Source organism: Aethalodelphis obliquidens, unplaced genomic scaffold (genome assembly GCF_003676395.1).
Source record: "Aethalodelphis obliquidens isolate GAN/ISIS:26980383/991018 unplaced genomic scaffold, ASM367639v1 scaffold15, whole genome shotgun sequence".
Classification (NCBI taxonomy): domain Eukaryota; kingdom Metazoa; phylum Chordata; class Mammalia; order Artiodactyla; family Delphinidae; genus Aethalodelphis; species Aethalodelphis obliquidens.
The window spans coordinates 10,762,443-10,782,376 of record NW_020837959.1 but is presented as its reverse complement, the minus strand read 5'-3'; the positions used below and the strand labels follow the sequence as shown (position 1 = coordinate 10,782,376).

At 42.0% G+C, this 19,934-nt stretch overlaps 1 protein-coding gene and 1 pseudogene across 8 annotated transcripts in view; both read left to right on the top strand.

Moving 5' to 3' along the window:
- Window positions 1-19,934, top strand: part of CLYBL (citramalyl-CoA lyase) — a 255,557-nt gene that overhangs the window by 108,101 nt on the left and 127,522 nt on the right. The window lies entirely within an intron of this gene.
- Window positions 17,965-18,945, top strand: LOC113625397 (CUE domain-containing protein 2 pseudogene; annotated as a pseudogene).

The following is a 19,934-nucleotide window of genomic DNA, read 5'->3' as shown; positions in this document are numbered from 1 at the left end:
ATTTGCAATGTTGTGGGTGATGGAGAAGGCCATGTACTGGTTTCAGAAGTGGGAGAAGGTACAGGTTGCGGGGTGGGGGAAGGTTAGCAGGAGAGTTCTAATGGACACATTTAATGTATAGAGTGTGGAAAAACATGGACAGTGGCCATACTGCATGATGGCGAGGGGGAAACCTAGGAGTGTTCTGATATTCAGAAGGCCTGTGCTGTCACTTCCGACTTCTTTGTTTTCTAGCTAAGAAGGAAACGGAATAACATACTTCACAACAAAATGGTTTCACATTGCTTTAGCATTTCAGGAATCTGTATTCAATTCTTTAGTAAAACTGTCACTTCTGCATTGGAGGTTAAGGGGTTGACACATTTTCAAACACAGGAAGTATAGGTATACTTACTTGCATGAATAGTATCAGAAGCTTTGGACTTTTGCAGTATATTCTGCGGAGGCTTTGCTTTTGTTGGTAGTATATATTCGTTTTCTTTTTTCTTTCTTTTTCCTGTTTTCTGGATGCGGTGTATTGTGTAAAGACGCCTACATCTTTCAGACCAAATTGTTTTCAGGATTTGGGCATTATATAGCAGCGTCTCAAAGAGGTCTTTTCTTTCTTCACTTTTCAGAGAGAAATCGGTTTCCTGTGTATTTTAATCTATGTCCACAGGAGGATTATGATAATGAATCACTGTTTTGTAATTTTGCTATTTTAAGTAAGTTTTAAATAAAACCTGTACCCCCTTTCTTGATCTCTGAGAACATAGCCATTAAATAAGTGCTATAAATATCTTGAGAGCTTAAAAATAGAGCTAAAATATAAAAACACAGTGTGTAGTAAAAGAGGCATCCTTTACCTGCACCCCACCTTCAGTTTCTACAGGACAACTTTATACTTCACTCAAAGATATTTAAAAATATTAATACATCGACTTCCTTGGCAATTTCCTGACTGTATCACTGTTTTCATTTTCATGGTTAACGCAGTATACTGGTTGGTAAGTAAGCAGTGTGATTCTACTTGCTCTTCTAATTTCTAAAATTCTTTACAAATAATTATCACTACTACATGATTAAGGAACAGATATTTATATAAAGCTAGTTTAAGATTTTTGGCCTTTGCATTCTTTTTTTACTCATTTATATGTTTAATTAGCATGCATTATGTACAAGGTATAGTGCCAGGGTCAGCAAAAAGAGTGCTTCCTACAATCACGACTCCCTAAAATCATGATTCTTAAAGTCCGTTCTCTGTCTGTTTCCCCCTCTCAAATATTACCTCCTGTTCTTCCTTCTCATTGTGACCAGTTATTTAGATTAATTTTTTAAGATCTTGGAGCCCCAGTGATGTACTGTGCAGTAGGGATGGTTAAAGAAGAGGAGATCTTGAAGAAATTTTAATCACTGGGGAGTTGGCGCTAACAGGCAAATCAACAGCCTTATCTGTGTAGACAAGGAGGGCTGCTCAAGCTGAGTTGAAGGACCCTGTTGTAATTTGAACCCTTGAAACCCTTTCCACTTTTTTGTCAAAATTACTGCCTTCACTTCCTCCCTCTCCTCATTTGTCTATTTCCCTTGCGTTTTATCTTGTGCACTCCCAGTGTACAGCACGGTGGTGGTGAACTGCTTCCTGGAAGGCATGATTAGTCATCAGGAGCACATGTTCCTTATAGCTGGAGATAAACGGGCGCTCAGCCTGTCAACCACAAGTTGGACTAATTTGGAAAATATGGTTCCTCTCCTCAAAAGAAACGGCTCATGCTCCTTTGGACACTTGTATAAAACAGCTATGTGCACTTCCCTGTTTGTTCTGAACAGCTGGAATCAGAGTGTCCGGCTTGATGCTAGAACTGGAATTTAACTCACAATGGCAAGGAAGCTTTACCTAGAATGTCTGTCACTGTGAAAGGCAGGGAAGAGCTGTACCAGTTCCGGATCCCTTTGAGTTTTGGGTTTGCTTCCCACTTTTCTTTCCCATGATCGTTTACTGTGTGGAGTGTAATCCCAAATCTCTCACCAGTTGTCTCATCATCTTAAAGGGAAGAAGAAAATTATAATGGATGTTTTGAATGTGCCTGACCTTTATTTTGTTCATACCCAAACTGAATGAGGCAAAGAGGTTGAAATGTTTTCTTGTTCCATCTGAGTAAGCATGAAAACCTGCAATCCTTAATCTTTTAAAAGAAAATAATAACCTCCTCTGTTTGTGGGATTTCTGATTCATTTCTTCCACCCTGCTCTCTATTTTTTTAGTCAAATACTTTCTGGACTTTTGTGAGCCAGTATCTTCCTTCCTCACCCTTTTCCCCTCTCCTCCCCTACCCCTACCCTGTGGTCGCACAAAGAGCAGGGAGCCCACAGAAGACTAAGTTTCTGGGTTTTGTATTTAAAAGGAGGGTGAAATGCTGGATATACTTAGGAACACAAAACTGATCTGTTAAAACTTTGCCAAAAAAGAAATTTATTGGTGTCAGGATAAGGGGAATAAGAGAAACTGAGATATTTTTTTTTAAATGCCACAAATAGAGGAGAATATACAGTTGCTTTTCGTGATTTACACCAAACTGACTTTTCTTTAGTTCAGCACAAACTAGTAGGTGTGGCAGCGACTTCAAACCTCCCAAGTTAACAAGTGATATAAAAAAATGAGAATCACATGGGAAGGGAGCCAGGAGCCCTGGAAGCTTTCTACTTGTTGATGTCTCTGAATAATAATCAGGACCAGTACACTGGCCTGTAATTCAAAGATGGGTACTTCTCTGTGACTTGGGCCCTGTGCCTGTGAAACTCTGGGTCTCCAGGGTAAATGAAGTTGTCTGTGGCTCAAGCCTTAGAGAAATATTCTAAACCAGGGTCCCAGGGCCAAATTCTGCCTGCCACCTATTTTTGTGCAGCTCTCGAACTAAGAATGGTTTTTCCAGATGAATGAATTGAGAATAGGGAACATTACCTTTGAACTCCAATTAAGCAAGATGCTATCCCCAAAAGGAGTGCTATTCTTCTCGTGAGTAGAACTGTATTACAAAAAAATTGTACGCAATTTAATTTTGAATTTTGTCATTACCAAGTATGTGGAAATTTGTGTTCCCTCTTGTTACACAAGTCCCTGTATAATATCCTTGACTTTGTCTCTCAGCTCACAAGTCTGAAATAATTTACTATCTGGCCCTTTCAGGTAAAGTTTGCTGAGTCCTGTTCTAAACTGTCACATAAAGAAAATTTCGAAGAGAAAAAAAGGCATCTTTACTGTCATTATTTGCCTACATCTCTATTTCAATTTTCTTTTTTAAGCATGAAGCCAGTATGGATGGAGTTCATATTCTTTGGCTTGTGCAGTGCCCTGAAAAAACTGGTTGGTATCAGTTGTGAAATGTGGCATAATAGTATCAGCAGCTGCCTGTTTGAAAATTTAAGGTCATAGAATAAAATAAACCTGTGTTGCCCGATGTAAAATAGATGGCAATAATAGTACTTATTTTGTAGGATTTTGGGAAGGATTAAGTGAAATAATGCAAGTAAAGGACTCAATAGATGTTAAAAAGCAAAAAAAAGAACAAAGACTACCATTGAGAACTTAAGTTTGTTTGCCTTAGTGTGTATGAGTCCTGGTGCCTTTCATTTTAACATTTTGTATCTGTGGACAGACATACTGTCCCTTGTATACTGGAAGTCCCTAAATAATGCTCTCATAAGCTTCAGATAATGCAAAATATAATCTGGTTTTATCTCCTTTCAACATGATTCTGATTTTAAAGGAACACCCTATCTACTTAAGAATTATTACTTAAGTCCTATATATTTCAAAGATGATTTTAAAAGCATAAATAAATGTTACTGAAGAGTAAAAAAGGGAGTTTTTTCATATAAATTTATTTTTTTAATTTATTTATTTTTGGCTGCGTTGGGTCTTCGTTGCAGCGCTCAGGCTTTCTCTAGTTGCGGCGAGCGGGGGCTACTCTTCGTTGCGGTGCGCGGGCTTCTCATTGCAGTGGCTTCTCTTGTTGCGGAGCACAGGCTCTAGGCGCGTGGGCTTCAGTAGTTGTGGCACATGGGCTCAGTAGTTGTGGCTCACAGGCTCTAGAGTGCAGGCTCAGTAGTTGTGGCGCATGGGCTTAGTTGCTCCGCGGCATGTGGGATCTTCCCGGACCAGGGATCGAACCCGGTCCCCTGCATTGGCAGGTGGATTCTTAACCACTGCACCACCAGGGAAGTCTGGCAGTTTCTTTTAGGTCAGAAAATTTTAGGATATTGAGTGTCACTGTTTTGGTCACCATCTGTGACAGAATACAGCATTGGAAAAAGGACATTGTCTTGGTATTTCAAATAGCTGGTGTTTATACCTGGAAATCCCCCATATGCAGGAGGGCAACAGATAAGAATTAGAGGTAGGCATGGCATTTGCAAAGAAAGAAAATCACTGGTGATACTTGAGGAGATGGTCTCAAATCTTTCTCATTATACTGCATCCACAATGCACTTTTTGCCTCTGGAGTTTGTCCTCCTCCTTCCAAGGCCCCATCTGTTGTCACCACCTCTGAGAAGCCTTCTCAGAATCGCCCCTCCCACTGTTTTCCAACTAGAGTTAGAATTTGCCCTCTTGCCTTAGAGACCCCAGTCTCCCCAGCTAGACCTCGACTTCCCCCAAGGCTGATTCTCTCCTCCCCATTTGGATATCCCTGCCTGGCTTACATGTCCAATATCTATTTGTTGAATCAGTGAAATACTGAATAAAAATTTGTCTAACGTTAAAATAAAATGAATGGCAAAACCCTTTTGATTCTTCTCTTCAGACGTAGATTAATGTACACAGATAATCATGAAACACTCTTGTAGAGCTGATGACAAATTCACAGATAAGTCGAAATGTGTAGATCACTTATCCAGCTATTAAGTTGTGAAGACTTAGGGGGCATCAGAGAGGAGACATAAATCTGACTTCTTTATTTTCTGTGGTGCCAACCCTTAGCATGGAAGCGGGCTCCCCAGCCCCCTTGGTAGGTGTGTTTCCCGGGTGTGACAGAGTGCCTCCCACCATCTGTTTATGTGGGTGTGTGAATCCTAGGCGACCCTCTGTTCCAGACCCACCTGACTAGCTCACAGAGGTCAGGGAAGAGGAAGAGGGGTGTCCTATCCTTAATAGTAGGAGCTATTATTGATTGGACTTCCTGTGTGCAAGGCACTTCATCAGGTGTGTCACGTGCATCATTTCATTAGACTTCTCACAACAATCCTATTATTACATCCAACTCAGAATCTGAATCTGAGACTGAGAGGTTAAGTGACACGCTTAAGGTGTCACCAGATCCAGGTCTGCTCTGAGTTCAAGAAGAGCTGAACTCTCAGAGTTAGGAATTGTGTCCTGGTTACCACATGCCCTTGTTCCTCCCATAACTTGGAGCGGAGTCGTCACATATACATGGACGTGGCTAGGCTGCAAGCTGAAGGAGATGAGTGAGCAAACTGCAAAACAAGTAAGACTTCCACCTTTTAGAAGAGGCTAGTTCCTGTGTACCTCAATTCCTTCTAACCTTTTTAGGTGTCTTATGTGGAATCACATGCAAGTTAAAGCCATGAGTACCACGTGCTAGAAGTTCCAGGCAATGAGAAATGAGCTTCATGGTAATTGAGAATGAAGTTAAGGAAGAAAATTTTATTGTTAATCAAGGGCTTAATTGCCTCTGGGACATTTTAAATAAATGCCATGCCATACTTAAGCAGCAATGTTCTGTAAGTGAAATGCAAAAATTCTTTAATTAAACCATCGCGGGTATTCCCTGATTGAAATATCTGCCTTTATCTTCATAGTTAATCCTTCCTGATTCATGTAACAACTCAATCAGGGATTGAGTAAATTAAGGGCTCCTTGAAAGAACAAATCAATTGTATAAAATTGAAATTATTTCTGGAGCAGTCTTCCTTGTACTTATTTGTATTGATCACAGCCTATTTTTGGTGCATTTTCTATTTAGTGGGCTTGTAGAGTAAGCTATTTTTCAGCTTGCAGGGGACAGATTATGCCTGTGGTATGGTGTAGGGCAGATGGTTGTTAGAAGAATTTGTCTGAGAAAAGGAACAAATGTAAGGATTTCTTGGCCATTGAGAAACCCAGTGATGATGACTTGGATGGTCCCTACAATTAACCAGGAAGGAAGATGGTAAGCAAGGTGGTCCACACCCATGAGTGTGGCCCCACTCCAGGCCTTGCTGGATGCTAATCAACTTGTATTAGTGTCCACAGCCAAAGGGCAGAGTTTTTTTTTATTTGTTATTGAAGTATAGTTGACTTACAGTGTAGTGTTAGTTTCTGTTGTACTGCAAACTGATTCAGTTGTGTGTGTGTGTGTGTATTCTTTTTCAGATTCTTTTCCATTTTAGTTTATTATAAGATACTGAATATAGTTCCATGTGCTATACAATAAATCCTTGTTGTTTATTTTATGTATAGTGGTGTATATCTATTAATCCCATACTCCTCATTTATCCCTCCCCTCCTGCCTTCCCCTTTGGTAATCATAAATTTGTTTTCTGTGTCCGTGAGTCAGTTTCTGTTTTGTCAATAAGTTCATTTGTATCATTTTTTTTTTAGATTCCACATATAAGTGATATCATATGATATTTGTCTCTGACTTACTTTACTTAGCATGGTAACCTCTAGGTCCATCGATGTTGCTGCAAATGGCATTATGTCGTTCTTTTTTATGGCTAATATTCCATTGTATATATGTACCATATCTTCTTTATCCGTTCATCTGTTGATGGACATTTAGGTTGCTTCCATGTCTTGGCTATTCTAAATAGTGCGGCAATGAAAATTGGGGTGCGTGTATCTTTTTGAATTAGAGTTTTCTCCAGATATATACCCAGGAGTGAGATTGTTGGATCATATGGTAACTCTATTTTTAGTTTTTTAAGGAATCTCCATGCTGTTTTCCATAGTGGTTGCACCAATTTACATTCCCACCAACAGTGTAGGAGGGTTCCCTTTCTCCATACCCTCTCCAGCATTTATTATCTGTAGACTTTTTGATGATGGCCATTCTGACCTGTGTGAGGTGATACCTCATTGTAGTTTTGATTTGCATTTCTCTAATAATTAGGGATGTTGAGCATCTTTTCATGTGCCTGTTGGCCATCTATATTTCTTCTTTGGAGAAATGTCTATTTAGGTCTTCTGTCCACTTTTCAGTTGGGTTGCTTGGTTTTTTTGATACTGAGCTGTATGAGCTGTTGTATATTTTGGAAATTAAGCAAAGGGCCAAGTTCTTATTGCCAACTAAACAGACCCAGAGATTCAGACCCATAGACCCAGATTCAGAAACAGACTAAGGAGATTTGCTGGCTCTCTTGTTGTACGCAGAAAGAACAAAAAAATGAAAAGGTATCCAAAAGTTTTGACTTACAGGATTGTTCACTTTGAGTGGCAGGAGCGCCTGACATGGAGCTCAGTACGTTTTTTTAAATACAGGAATTGTTTGCTTTGGTAAGCTAACATTGTGATTTCATTTAATTCTTAAAAAGAGAAAAATTACCATTTAAAGTTACCAAATTTTGAAACATATCATCACTTCTATTTTTTTTTAAGACACCAATTGTACTTGAACATTTGTTACTTTTTTTTTTTTTTAAATTTATTTTTGGCTGTGTTGGGTCTTTGTTTCTGTGTGAGGGCTTTCTCTAGTTGTGGCAAGCGGGGGCCACTCTTCATCGCGGTGCACGGGCTTCTCACTGTCGCGGCCTCTCGTTGCAGAGCACAGTCTCCAGACGCGCAGGCTCAGTAGTTGTGGCTCACGGGCCTAGTTGCTCCGCGGCATGTGGGATCTTCCCAGACCAGGGCTCGAACCCCTGTCCCCTGCATTAGCAGGCAGATTCTCAACCACTGCGCCACCAGGGAAGCCCCTTCTATTTTTAAAATTGTGTTCAGATTGAGTAATCAGCAAATAATTTAAATAAGTCATCAAATAATGGTATTCTGTAGAATGGGTTCATACTGAAATTTTTATCTTCTATTTTCAGGGTTCTTGTTGTAAAACAACTGAGCCCTTTAAAAGCAGTTTCGTTTTCAAATAAACACACATAACAGACGCACCTTGTGAACTAAGTACTTGAAAGAAGGAAATGAGGGGAGGAAAGAAAAATATTTGAAGTCGTATTTTCATAAAGGCCCTGTGGTGTTTGACGTGTGTTGGCCAATTCAGGCCAGGCTCAAAATGACAGTTCAGGTTTTGCCTACTGTCTTGGGACTCCACTTAGGGCCAAAGTGTCCCCTGAAAAGCCTCTCTTCCTCAGAATCCTTGCTTTGGGCACGTATCAGAAAGCCTGTGTGGTGCCTGCCAGCTGCAGAAGGGCCCCCGTGATGGGTTAGAGGCGAAATCACACTCAACTCTTTGGCAGCATCTGGAAACCTAGCATTGTGATGTCACTGTGAGAATAGAAATCCCTTCAGAATTCTGCATGATGATTCAGAGCAATTAATTCTGTTCTACTTTTCATGCCCTGGGAAGAACTCTATTTATATAAACTTGGTCAGGGACAAGCATATCTGCGCATAGTCTGTGAAGAAAGGAAAACGAGCCATGTACTCCAGAGCAAAACTAGCTGCCTTGCTCCCCAGCCTATTTCCAAATGATTCAAATTTATGTAAAGAAACGCTGGTGAGCCCAGGAAAGTAAACTGCTATCTTAGCATTCTCTCCCATCAACGTTTTTTGGATTCTTTATGTGATATAAATATATTCATGAAATCACTTTCTCTGACTCTAGTACATCTGCCTTTGGGAGCTCAGTGGTAAATACACAACTGGCATGGATCCTGAGAAGTTCAGGGTTCTCACGACAAGCTGGCTCTGGCTCTTTGCGGACCGAGGATGCCTGTGAGCATGTTCCCTTAAGCCCCTACTCACTCCTTCATTGAGTTCAAAGGGTCTCAAGTCATCTCAAGAAAATCGCCATCTGAGCATCATGTTGCAGGGCTGGTGTTTGCAATTTTTGTGACTGCGTGGGTTCTGTTTGATCCTTTCCCCTCTGCATCTGTCTTGTACATTCCACGTTCTGGGCTTGCCTTAGTCATATGCTTCGGGAGAAGGTATCATGAATGACTTGATGCCCATATTATAACTTAACGAGCTGCAAAGTCGTCAGGTATAGATTCTACATCTCTCAAACTGAGATTTTGGATTCAGAGACAGGTCACATGTAGACAACTTCCCAGAGGCTCTGGCTGCTTGAGACACAGACTGTAATCAGAGTAATTAGCACTGAATTTTCAAGTCCTGTTCTCCAGCTTGACCTGGCAGCATTTAGCCAGCATGCACACAGCTGGATCAATGGCAAGAATTGAAGGGGCCGGTTGTAGGGCTGCTCCTGGCAGTTTGTGGTGGGCACCATCCACAGGGAATTCCAGGGGAGCATCAGGGACAGAGGAGCAGTGAGGAGACTTGGGGCGTGGGAGGAAAGAAATATGATATTGATAAGCACCTGTCTGGGAACTGTTACAGGAGACAGATCGCAGTACAGACTTTTGCCTGCAATTCATTATCATTGATCTGTTTTTCTCCTTCTTACTTAGTGCAGTTTGGGGTATTCCTAAAATGTCCCTTGTTAAAAGTTTACACTTCCTTTCCCTAAGAATAAGTACCTGCCTATCTAAATCCAAAGGCTAGTGAAATAAAAACTGTAGGACATGAACAGATACTTTGGTGGATCCAAAATAGAGGGTTTTTTTCAGCTTGGTGCCTGGCCTTCAGGTAGGGCGGCACAGTCGTGGCAAAGAAGCACCGGTACTGATTATGAAGTAAATTATCTGGGCACTTTGGTGGTGGTGGTGGAGAGACAGGGAATCAAGCTCAAGTAATCCCAGGGCGCTTCTGTCACCCACTTGCTCTTCTTAGTCCCACGGAGTGTGACGCCTCACAAGGGCAGCTAGAAGGTAAGGGTGATAAGAATACTGCAGTGGGGGGATGTCAGACCCCACTCCCCACCCATTGAGGGTAATGATTTTGAACGGGTGCTTGAAGACTGGACACTGAATAATAATAAATAGGTTTAAGTTTATAGGAAGTACTTACAACACAAAACTGCTTGAGCATATATAGTATCCCTAACACTATGATCAATATAATGGAAGAAGCACGGTAAGCAGATTTTTTTTTTCTTTTTTTTCTGCGGTACGCAGGCCTCTCACTGTTGTGGCCTCTCCCGTTGCGGAGCACAGGCTCTGGACGCGCAGGCTCAGCGGCCATAGCTCACGGGCCAGTCGCTCTGCGGCATGTGGGATCTTCCTGGACCGGGGCTCGAACCCCTGTCCCCTGCATCGGCAGGCGGACTCTCAACCACTGCGCCACCAGGGAAGCCCAAGGTTAAACTTTGAGGGAGTACTTTTGCATTTTTCAGCTGTAGGCTTTTGCACTCAAATAACTAGAATATTTGTGTGGAAAATGAGGTCAATTCTGTGTTTAAGTGAACTGTTGTTGGCTATCTCACCTGACAGTCATTTTGTGATTTGAATGTTAAATCTTATGACCCTCACATGCTCACACATAATACTTTCCAGGCCACAATTAACATTTGCCACTAAGCAGTATTTTAGAAAGTATTTATAGAGGCTGCTGCAAAGTGCTGTATTCTAGTGATATGGAGTATTTTCTCTAGTCATCTGCTTCTAGAATGCACCTTATCCTGGCAGTAAACTGGTGTCTTTCATAAAAAGTTCCTTAATATCCAATAGCTCACTCTGGCACACGCTTAGCATTTTTCCCTGAAATCCTTTCGTAAATCAACAGGAAGCCTTCTTTCCCATTTTTATTATAAAAGGGGAATTGATGATAAAACTTAAACACTCATTGTTATTTTAACATCTAGTCTGTTGAGGAGTTGTGTTTTTACTTAAAAATATTTTAGCCAAGAATCAAAACCAGAGAATTATGCATTTTCCCAGCCTCCTGTCAATGATGGCTCTTTGTTAAAAGCACACAACAGAATATACTGTGCTAAACTCTTGTTGGCTTAAAAAGCCATATATGAAGCCTTAAAAGCCAAAGCATTTAATTTTTAAAAATGATTTAAGTAAATCACTTAAAAAAAATCTGTGCCAAACTTTTAAAAAGTACTTTTCACATCTTGCCTTTATAAGTAACTGTAGCATTAAACATACCATAAATTTATTTTCTTAATAAGTTTGGATTTTCACACAGCCTCTATTTTTTATAATATAGGTTGTACAAGGCTGTTTCATTTCAGGTTGAAGAGACCCAGCCAACATTTTGACACTCTTTTTTCTTAAGTGCGAAAGTTGGATTGGGACAGGGACTGTTGAATTTGGAAAACATCAATTGTTTTCTTTTTCTCCTTCCTTTTTTTCTACGTTTATTTCACTTTGTAGTTGCGAGTCATGGATTTTTTCACTTCAGGCTTTTGCTCTCCCTGGTCTTTTGCTTAACAATTCGCACTAGGAGAGGCTAGTGGGCTTTTTTTTTGTTGTTTGAGGTCTTCTGGGGTTTTTTTTGTTTTTTTGTTTTTTTTTGCATATTCTTTCCTTTCCTCCAGATATTATTACTGACCAAATTAAAAACACTACAGTGTTTAGGATCCCTGCAGGGCCATTTTAAGTATTTGGACCCATAAAGGGCCCCAAGCAATAACTACCTGAATTGCTTTTAATTACACAATATAGCTGCATCATTTTACTTCAGATTCTTTTTGATTGATGCTGCAAGGCAATTGTAACCACGGATGATGGGATTAAGTGCCTCTTGAAGTGACTTTAGCTTCTTGTGGGAACAAAGGGAAAGAGGAGAACACTTAGTCCCTTTTTGCCTGAGCTGCCTTTTTCTTAGCTTGCATATAAAGAAATACAATTAACAAACATTATCCCCAGAGGTAAATTGAAATGTACATGCAGACCAGAACCGCTCTTGACTGCAATTAGACATATATGATCTGAGGTATTCTGACCATTCATTAGTGCTAATTGTTTGAGAAACAAGCCCAGAACAAATGATTAAAATCTAGGCACCATAACTGGGATTATTAGCATGTGTGATAAAATGTGCGCTCTGCAGCTGTACCAATAAAATGCTCTGGAAGGTGGCTCTGATTAGACAAATGCTTGGTTTGGCTCTGTGGTGAGCTCTTGGTGTTTGCTCAAGACCTGGTGATGTTTATAACAAACAACTTATATCTTTCTTTCTTAATTAGTGGGAATTACTATGTAAATGTTGGTATTTTGTAATTTAATATCCTATGGTTTTTTCCCGCCTTTGGGCTGTTATTGCAGTCTACTGATCTTGCTGGGAATGAGATAAACTGAGTTCTTAGGTTTTGCTCCTTTGCTCTGTTTTCTTTAAAATGCTGGATGCCATGGAGAACTACTACAAAGTTTGCTCTTATTTGGTTTTTGAACCAAAATAGATGCTCTTGTATTCAGCACTTGTACTATAGTCACAGAGACCTGGCAAGGGTAACTTAGTCAAACATAAACTAACTGGGAGCTGGTTGGCCAATATGGACAGTCAGCATTCTGCTAAGCCCTCCAGCCTAACCTTAGCTAAGAGAGCAGAACCAGGAGGAAGACAGAAGTGACTGCCAGGGTAAGGACCAATTTAGAGTGATGGATGGCCGTTGAATTCCCCCTGGAAGTGCATCTAGGAGTTCGGGGTTAGCAAAGAAATGTGAGCTCAGCTAAATGTGAAGTCAGTGAGAGATTTGGGAGGCGCAAATGGGAATGGAAAGAAAGGACCTGTGAGACGGAAGCATGGAACCAGGGTGCCAGGGAAATGTGCCAGGCAGGCAGAAGCTGAAATCCAACGTCAGACTATCTACGGATGGATGTTTCAGGCCTCCTAACTTGTAGCTCAGAGTTCCTCTGTCCCCTGTTTGCATTTCTGAAACCAGCGTCAGAGGAAGGACCATTTGGAGATTGTCCATATGGTACCATGATAACCTACAGCAGCTTTTCAGTCTCAAGTGGTCTGTCCTTTTCACCCAACAGACTTCTGAGCCACCTATTTCTTAGCATATCAGTTGCACATACCAAAGGAAGACAAATATCGGTGTTACTCCAGATAGAAATAAGATTAAATTAGCTTTTAAAATTAGTTAATACATTACAAAGACACATGCAAAAAATTGTCTGGTTATCGTGTTCTCTGGATAACCTATTCCATCTCTCTTTCCATTATCATAGAAAACCCTGAATCAAGTCAAAAATAAACCATAACGTAGATTGTCATGGACATACAGCTTGTGGAAAGGATTCCCCTCTTAATTTTTCATTTTATTCCCTGTGTATTTACAATAAAAGTGTTACTCTCTGAGTCTGACCAGTTCATTCCACAGAAAACTAAGTAACAATACATATTCAGTAAGAGTGGTTCTTTTAGAACTAAATATAAAGGAAAAAGAGGCTGTTTTGCACTTTGGCTGGTGCATTGCTAAGTGTGGCATTGAATAAGAAAAAAATCTTAAGCTCCCCTAAAATTAGAAGTTCTAGGAAGTCTTGCCTTAAATATTTAAAGGAGTTAGTGCCTGTAGCACATTAAACATACTTTAAAAAAAAACTGTGTTAGAGAAAGCCTTCATGATCACATCCATATGTTTAGTTTTAATTTTCATCACACTTAGCTCTGAATAATTAAGAAGGAAAAAAACAATCTTAATCTTATTGTGGGTCCCACACAGTCAAAGCCACATACACGTGATTCGTGATCACAGCTTGTATTCACAGCTTTCGTGTGTGTGGTATGGGTCTGGCAATTAGACTGTGTTTTTTCTAAAACTTATTCAGCACTAGAGAGAGATCAGTATTAAAATTTCCCCAAATCTACATATCAGGGTAATCAAAGGACTATAGCTAACAAAATATCAAAATTCTAAGCTGTGTAACATTTTGGCCTCATTTCATTGCGATTGACACTTGAAAGGAATTTTTGAGAGAATCTAGGGAGAAAAAGATTCCGTTAACCTAGATGATTTTCATGACAGCTACCAAAAAAATAAAATAAATAAGATGTGAAGAGAACTGTTTTCTCAAAATTGCAGATCCATTTTTCTGGAGGAAAAAAAAATTCTCCCATGATTACTTTCATATCAAAGAACCCGGTCATGGGGGAGATGCATAATTTGACACATTTAGCAGCCTTTGAGCTTTTGAAGGATTCTGTAAAAGAATCCATGGTTACATCTGTCAGGTTGACAGTCTTCTTTCGTGACCTTTAAAAAAAAGTTGAGAAATTGATCTTTGTAGTTCACATTTGCTCAATTACCTCTAAAGTTCTGCCCAAGCCAGGAATTGGCCATCTCAGCTTTAAATTTATTATTTTTGAGCTAAGATAACCGAGTACTAATGGAATCTCTAAATGGAGAACTTTTGTGAATGGTCTTTTTTTGTGTGAAATTTTCTGGTGGGCCTATGGTGATAATATTTCCTATATTCTCCATTGGCTGTTTTAATACATTAACTACTAAATATTGTCTTTTATGCAACTCATTTTAGAATCAGATCTTCTTAGGCAGGAATGCCAGCAGTGAACAATCCAAACATAAGGCTCTGCTCTGGGTGCTCAGTTATGGCCAGGAGTGGAACAAGTAAGCTGTTGGTTCCTTGCACTCAGAATTTCACCATCCAAAACCCCAAATCGTCTCTACAGAGGCTAAGAGAAGTCGACTGGCATGTCCTTTAGGTTTTAATTACAATTTACCAAAAGCTCCCACGTTCTGCACTTGACAGGTGCATCCTCTCATCATTCCCAACACTGGGAAATGCATCTATCAAATTGCTATGGGGACTTCCCTGGTGGCACAGTGATTGAGACACTGCTTGCCAGTGCCGGGGACACAGGTTTGATCCCTGGTCTGGGAAGATCCCACATGCCGCAGAGCAGCTAAGTCCGTGCGCAACTACTGAGCCTGCACTCTAGAGCCCGTGAGCCAGAACTACTGAGCCCACGCGCCTAGAGCCCGTGCTCTGCAACAAGAGAGGCCACCACAATGAGAAGCCAGCATATCTCAACAAGGGGTGGCCCCTGCTTGCACAACTAAAGAAAGCCTGCACCCAGCGGCAAAGACCCAACACAGCCAAAAATAAAATAAAGAAATATAAAATAAAGAATCCGCCTGGCAACGCAGGGGACATAGGTTTGAGCCCTGGTGCGGGAAAATCCCACATGCTGTGGAGCAACTAAGCCCGTGCGCCACAACTCGTGAGCATGCACTGTAGAGCCCGCGAGTCACAACTGCTGAGCTCGTGTGCCACAACTACGGAAGCCAGCACGCCTAGAGAGCCTGTGCTCTGCAACAAGAGAAGCCACCGCAATGAGAAGCCCGCGCACTGCAACAAAGAGTAGCCCCCGCTCGCCGCAACTAGAGAAAGCCCATGCCCAGCAACGAAGACCCAACACAGCCAAAAATTAATTAATTAATTTTAAAAAAAATCACTATGGGTAGAGGGTCCTGAGCATCATTCCTGCAGTTCTCAGTGACATTAACTCAGTTAACTATTGATAAACAACATCCTTAGACTTCTTTGTGTTTCCAGGAGCCCCAGGTTGAAGCAGCCCAGAAACAGAAGAGATGCTAATCACATTGTGTTCTTAAACGTGTTCAGTGAAGGAGTGCAGGTTTCCCTCTTGACCTCAGTGTCACTCCGGGGGTGGGGCGGGGGGAATAAAATCCCTCCAGTTTTCCATTCAGATAAAACCTCTGCTCCTCCTCTTCTCACCAAAAGTAGAGCAAGGAAGTGGGATTATGGTGAATGCCCACTAGCAGGCACATGCTCTATTGTCATCCCCTCTTCAACCGGAATCAAGGAGCTTTGCAGCAAAACAAAGCTCCTCTCCTCTCATCCCATCCCCCACTCTCCCTCTTGGCCCTCACCTCCGCCTTCCTTCCCTCCCGCCCACTTTCTTATCCGCCTACTTTCCTTCAGGACCCATCCTTTCTCCTCCCTCCCTTTCTTTCCTCATTCTCTTCCTCTCCCTCACCTCCTCTCAAACACCCTCACCCCTGCCCCTGTCTTCCTCCTTATCATCTGCTGGGCTGGCTTGTATCAAACTCCTCTTCATTTGCCTTTCTGAAAAATGGCAGCGTTGCCCTTAGAAGTGCTACCGAGCACCCAAGTGCCACGGGGCAGAGTGGCGCTGTGGCCACATTAATTTATGAGGACTAATCCGTTCGAGATATAAACGTGGATCTCTGTTTTCATGGAAAACTTGCTCTCTTCTTCGGGACCCATTAATGGTCACCCAGTTGTACAGGGTTTTCCCTGTTCTTGGGGCTTACCCCACCCATGCACCTATCTGGAGAACTACAGTTCTGTGGCCAAAGAAGTGGATTCAGTGACCAGCGAGGGTCTGCTGGACACATGGCTTCTTGTCCATGTTTGCTCAACCCTTGGCCTAAGGGCCAGCTCGTGGTGGACTCGGTATTTATTGAATGCATGATCCGTACTGAATTTCATCAGTACATTTGTGTTTATGAAACAATAGCATGGATATAACAAGGGAAAGAGATTTGTTAACTTTAAATTTTTTTTCACTGTGGTAAAATATACATAACATACAATCTACTATTTTAACTATTTAAAGCTTATTGTTCAATGGCATTAAGTACATTCTCACTGTTGTGCAATCATCACCACCATCCATTTCCAGAACTTTTTCATCTTCCCGAACTGAAACTCTGTACCCACTAAACGGTAATTCCCCTCCCCCTTCCCCCTCACCATTCTATAATACTTCCTGTCTCTACGAATTGACTACTCTACGTACCTCACAGAAGTGGAATCGTACAGTATTAGTCCTTGTGTGTCTGGCTTATTTCACTTCGGATAATGAGTAATTTTTGATATGGATGTTTGTTTGATTTCTCATTCTGTATGAAAAAAAGAGTTCCATTACTGGGTCACTTGTTTTTGCCCTTTGGTATTCTGATGGCCTGAGGAGGAAGAGATCTGCACTGAAACAGCATTACACAAATTTTACCAAAGTGAGCAAAAATAAGGGTTCTGCTTTTTTCTTTATTTCTGATAAATCTGTCCCTTATTTGACACTCACCTCTTTTCCTGGGGTTTCCATGGCAAGTGTAGGCCAGGAGGGAAGTCCCTCACCAGCATCCCTCCTTCTCAATGGCACCACGATGGCCGAAAGGCCGGCCCACAGCCCATGGGTCTTCCCCATCCTGTGCCCTCCTGACTCCTTCCTTTGAAGTGAATCCACAGCGGACCACAAACTGCTATCCTGTGTGTGTCTGCTTTGGACACAAAAGAGTATCTCTTCCTTTCATTACAAAATGGAGCACTTGATTAAGGTGTGATATAATTGCTTTGTGAGAGAGTTTGCCCTGAAAATGTCTTGGCTTTTCTGAAGCGGGCTGCATGCTTGTTTGTGTTTGCACCACATGCTAATCTCACGAATGGCCCTGTTCTGCCAGTGAGAGGACAAATAGCTGTTCTTTTGCTCTTGTGCCCATGGAAAGCTCCCCACTTCTCCTTGCCCTGTTGCCATAGTAACTGAAACACAGTTCTTCAAAATAGGGAAGGAATCTCTCTGGGCAGTTGGGAACTTAGCAAACTGAGAACATACGTAGGCCTCAATTATTACAGATGCTGGTGTAAATACCTAGTTATCAATAGTCGTAAGCGTGGCTGGAATTTGTAGGTGAATTTTACTGTCACTTGGGGGGTGTATAGGAAAGGATCGATGAATGGGTTCTTTATTCTAGTCCCACAGATTCTTCTATGAGCATCAGAATTGTCATACAAGGTCAGACCATGGGCCTTACAACAGAGAACTCAATTTTTCCCAATATTTCTATTCCCAGCATAGAGAGTAGGCAGTGACAGAGTGCAGTTACACTCCTCCAACTCCCTCAGAGGATTGAAGATACAGCCCCAACTAGAGGAGTCCTTTAAGAATCAAGATTTGTGCATAATCTTCTGTGAGAAATTTTTATTTTCAACCTTTATCAGCTCTTAGAGTCAAAATTGCTTTAAAAGAACTTTTAAGGGGCCATATCGCTCATTGGTGGGGCTGTGGGATGAGAGCTGCACCGTGTGGGACGACTTGCCGGCGGCGCCCGACGGAGCAGAAGGGGAGAGAGCATGGAGCCGGAGAGGGTTGTCAGTGCAGCCGTCCTTACCTTTGTTCAGACGCACCTCCCAGAGGCTGACCTCAGCGGCTTGGATGAGATCATCTTCTATGTGCTCGGGGTCCTTGAGGACCTGGGCCCCTCAGGCCCATCGGAGGAGAATTTCGACATGGAGACCTTCACTGAGATGATGGAGGCCTATGTGCCTGGCTTCGCCCACATCCCAAGGGGTACAATAGGGGAAATGATGCAGAAGCTCTCAGGGCAGTTGAGTGGTGCCAGGAACAAAGAGAACCTGCAACCACAGGACTCTGAGGTCCAAGGTCAGGTATCTATCTCCCCAGAGCCTCTGCAGCAGTTCAAAGAAGAGACGATGTCTTCTCCGACTGCTGCTAGGGACACCCAAGATGAGGCATCCGGCGCTGAGGAGGAGCTTCTGCCAGGGGTGGACGTACTTCTGGAGGTGTTCCTTACCTGTTCGGTGGAGCAGGCCCAGTGGGTGTTGGCCAGAGCTCGAGGGGACTCGGAAGAAGCTGTGCAGATGCTGGTAGAGGGGAAGGAGGAGAGGCCTCCAGCCTGGCATGGCCCCAACCAGGACCTGCCCAGGCGCCTCAGAGGCCCCCAAAAGGATGAGCTGAAGTCCTTCATCCTGCAGAAGTACATGATGGTGGATAGCGCAGAGGATCAGAAGATTCACCGGCCTATGGCTCCTAAGGAGGCTCCCAAGAAGCTGATCCAGTACATCAACAACCAGGTATTGAGCACCAAAGTGGAGCGATTCAAAGATGTGCGAGACCCTGAGGCTGGGGAAATGAAGGCCACACACGTCAACCTCAAGCCAGCCAGAAAGTGCCGCTTCCACTGAGGCACTCGCCAGACTCTGCCTGAGCCGTCTAGACTCAGATCCCAGAGGGACACAGGAGCCCTACATCCGCACACAGGGCCCGCCCTAACTCCTGTCCCCCATCTTTCCCTACTTCCTTGCTCCACAGTGCTAACCTCCTCTTGGAGCTGCCATGGGCACAGTAGAGGTAGCCCCAGGAAAAACAAACAAACAAAAGGGCCATATCATTTCTGTGTGGCGTCCTAAATAGCAATTTATTGATGTATTATTTCAGAATGATTTGTTTTCTTATTATTTATGTTTATAAACAATTGGGAATTTAGCAAAATTTATTAGAATTTGTGGAGGCAGTTTCTAAAGGGCAAGGGCACGTAAAAGATGATTTTTTTTTTTTTTTTGGTTCAAAAACACCCCTTTAGTGGTAACTGCACTTGAATGCAGCAGAAAATATTTTAAAATAATGTTTGAGTGGAAATGTAAAGTGATACAGCCACTATAGAAAGAAGTATGGTTTTCCCTCAAAAAACCATATGATCCAGCTGTTCCACTTCTGGGATATACCCAAAAGAATTGAAAGCAGGGTTTTGAAGAGATATTTTTTCATAGCAGCATCATTCACAATAGTCAAAAGGTAGAAATAATCCGTATCCATCAGTGGATGAATTGGTAAACAAAATGTGGTACGTACATGTAATGGAGTATTATTCAACCTTTAAAAAGGAAGGAGAATCTCACATATGCTACAAGATGGATGAACCTTGTGGACATTATGCTAAGTGAAATAAGCCAGTCACAAAAGGACAAATACCGTAAGATCTCACTTACATGAGGCACCCAGGGCATTCAAATTCATAGGGACAGAAAATACAATAGAATAGTGGTTTCCAGGGGCTGGGTGGAGAGGGAATGGGCAGGTTGATGAAAAGTTCTGTGGATGGATGGTGGTGATGGTTACACAACAGTGGGGATGTATTTAATGCCACTGAATCGTATGCTTAACAATGGTTAAAATGGTAAATTTTATG